Here is a 3,525-nt window from a genome sequence, read left to right on the forward strand (position 1 = left end):
GAGCTAAAACCCTAGAGGGTATTTGGGCTTGTGAACTGATAAGTGCTTGTGCGATATGAATGCGAAGCGTTCATTACTTATGTTGAGCATTACGTTTCTCAGTTTTTTACATTAATATATGTGTTTTTATGTTACTTTTATACAGGTAGGGTTGTGAGGCCGAGTATGAAGGAAATGGGCCAATGTGGATCATAATGCACCTATTTTGGAGGAGATCTTGCTAAGGTTCAAATGCGAAGACATAGGACAGGTGTGAGTTGCTAGAGTGTGTGCGAACATCCTCGCAATCGAGTGAGGACATCCATTTGGAGGGGCACAAAGGCAGGCACACTCGAGCATTCCGTCTTATGTATACAAGAACAAGAACCCCACCAACATATATATCATTGAAGAAGCAAGTGATTCACGACATGAATGTGTGCCCGTTTGCGTTACCCCGATGAAAGTATGGAATTGGGAAGTTATTCAAGTCGAAGGCTGTAGAAGAGCACTATAGCAACATTGTAACAATTACTGTAGCAGCATTGTTCACAGCCGACCGAGAAATCAAAGAAACAGAGAATCCACACGGGCGTGTGGAGATTATCCATGCCTGTGTGGAAATTCCGCACGGGCGCGTGTACCGTCCACGCCCGTGGAGTTGCCCGATTCCAGTCCTATTTAAAGCCGATTCAGCCCGGATTTTGGTATTCTTTTCTCCATCTTTTCCCCAACTTGCGAGAGGGCTTCGGCTAGAGTTTCGAGGGATATTGGCTAAGGTTTTGGAGAGGTTCTATGGCTCTAACATAGTGATTCCATTAGGAAGAAGGTTGGTAGGGAAGCTTCGATCGAGGCATATCCTATACCGGACGAAGGAATCCTTGGACGATGGGTAGAGGACTTTCCACAAGACTATCGACACGACCATCGAGGGGGTTTCTTTATGGATTCATTGCTTTTACATTCGATTTTTTTGATTGTACTTAGCTCCATGGAGAGCTAAACCCCTAGTGGGTACTTGGATGATTGTGAACCCTAGGATGTATTCGTTTTATTAAACTTCTTTATTATGCTTTCTATAAATTGATTCTTATTGTGAGTTCCAACCTTGAATGCTTGATTGTATGAATATTTTCCCTAGAGTGACACTAGGGTTGAGAGTTCTTGTTGGTAACCTTGTGAGTGAGTGACACACCACGAGCGTTAGACAAAGCTAGGTTGGAGAGGGTTGAGAGGGTGAGTCGAGAGGTACAGGAGCGTCCTCTTTCCCCTCCGACGTGATAGATTCTACCTCCGTTCCTCGAGTTCTTTGCCGCCATAATAGAGTGAATGGTCTAAGGGATGAATCTCCACTGGGGCCTAGTTGCGCGTGCAATGGAGTGAAGCGTTGAGGTGATCTTAGTATCTAGGGCTTAATTGTGGCTAGGGACCTTCCGCCTGGACCAAAGGGTAAAGTCTATAATTAGGAAGAGATTTATCACTTGGAATCCCTAGAGCTCATTGCAACTCTATGCGAGTGCGAGGTGTTGAGATTGTTCGATTTCTCCTCCGGGACATGTATAGAGTTAGGCATAGTTGACCTTAGATTTGGGACTATGTATGTAAGGATTTCCACGACTCACCATTGCATTGATTAGGAAGCATAATAGAGAGTTCTTGCACTTGAAGTGATTATCCTTGGTGAAGCATCATCCGAGTACCCCATCTTTATCGATTCCCTTGCCTCCTCCTTACTTTTGCTCTCTTACTTCTTGCTTTTAATTTCTGAGAATTGAATCATTACCAAAGTTATCATTGTTGATACTTCACATAGCTAAGAATCGAATTAAGTGTCTTTACTCCCTACTCCCTATGGATTCGACCCCGCTCACCCAGGATTATTACTTCGACAAGCCCGTGCACTTGTGGGATATAAGCAAGGGGATCTTGTCAAGTTTTTGGCACCGTTGCCAGGGAGTTAGGCGTTTAGAGATACTTTGCACTTTGTTTTCTTAGATATTTCACTACACATTCTATTTCATATCTTCTTATTCTATCATCGTTCTGAATTTCTTTTTCTTTACTTTTGGTATAGCTCCAGGTTATGACCCGAAGGAATCCATCAATATTGATTGAAGGAGACCCTGAGCTTGAACGTACACTTCGAAGGAAAGGGAAAGAACCTGTACAAGAACAGCCTAATCCAGCTGATTTGGAAGTAGAAGGATCTGACAACATGGCAGAACAAAATGAGCAACAATGAACACTATCCGATTATACCAGACCTTCAGTGTTGGGGACACAATCGAGTATTGTGCGTTCCCCAATTACAGCTCAGAATTTTGAGCTAAAGCTGGTATTCATCCATATGCTGCAGCAGTCCGCACAATTCAACGGTTTGGCCAATGAGGATCCAAACAGTCACATAGAGAGCTTCCTCGAGGTGTGTGACATGCTGAAGATAAATGGTGTGACGGATGATGCCATCAAGTTGAGAGCCTTCCCATTTTCCTTAAAGGGGAAAGCGAAGCAGTGGCTACACTCATTACCTAGAGCATCAATCACTACATGGGAGGAGATGGTAGAAGCTTTTCTAGCCCGTTATTTCCCTCCTGGAAAATCAACAAAGCTTAGGAATAAGATCTCATCCTTTATGCAGTTGGAATTGGAGTCTCTATTTGAGATATGGGAAAGGTTCAAGGAACTCCTGCGCAAGTGTCCGCAACACGGATTCCCGGAGTGGATGATTGTTCAAACCTTCTACAATGGTTTGAACCCGAGTACAAGGCAACTCTTGGATGCGGCGGCAGGAGGTACCTTAGGTAGCAAAACCCCCGACGAGGCTCGTTAATTGATTGAGGAAATGGGGTTAAATAGCTACCAGTGGAACGCTAGGGAAAAGAAAAAAGTGGCCAGTCTCCGTGAAATTGATGCGGTAACTTCATTGGCGGCCCAAGTGGAGAGTTTGAGTAAGAAGCTAGATCTTATAGCTTCGAATAGAGTTACGGCCATGACCAATTGCACTAGTTATGGTGGAGGACATGCTCCCTCCGATTGCCCAATCATCATTGGTGATGTTTCTTCAGTTGGGAATTTTGACTTTGTAGGTAATGGAATGAGACCTCAAGGGAATCCATACAGCAACACCTATAATTCAGGTTGGAAAAATCATCCCAACTTTTCATGGAGTAATCAAGGACCACAGAAGACCATGGGGCCATCTGGATTCCAACAACAACAACAAGTCCCTCAAGTAAAAAACAGAATTTTAGGTTTGGAAACCCGAATGACGGATTTGGAGAAGCACTTGGCAAGATTTGTTCAATCAGCAAATACAAGGTTTGAATCAGTCGAGGCTACACTTCGCAATCACACGGCCTCCTTGCACAATCTTGAAATTCAAGTGGGGCAAATTGCGAAGTCTCTCTCCGAAAGGCCACATGGGAGTTTACCAAGTAACACGGAAACCAACCTGAGAGAACATGTGAAGGTGATCGCTTTGAGAAGCAGTCATGAGGTTGAAGGGAGGCTTCCGAGTGAGAAGCCGAAAGAACACGCACCCGAGGT

General features: G+C 44.3%; 1 non-coding gene across 1 annotated transcript; it reads right to left on the reverse strand.

Moving 5' to 3' along the window:
- Positions 1–2,584: 2,584 nt before the first annotated feature.
- Positions 2,585–2,691, reverse strand: LOC120254969. Its single transcript, XR_005534848.1, has one exon. It is a non-coding gene; the product is annotated as a small nucleolar RNA R71 (small nucleolar RNA).
- Positions 2,692–3,525: the final 834 nt, after the last annotated feature.

Source organism: Dioscorea cayenensis, unplaced genomic scaffold (genome assembly GCF_009730915.1).
Source record: "Dioscorea cayenensis subsp. rotundata cultivar TDr96_F1 unplaced genomic scaffold, TDr96_F1_v2_PseudoChromosome.rev07_lg8_w22 25.fasta BLBR01000770.1, whole genome shotgun sequence".
NCBI classification, from domain to species: Eukaryota; Viridiplantae; Streptophyta; class Magnoliopsida; order Dioscoreales; family Dioscoreaceae; genus Dioscorea; species Dioscorea cayenensis.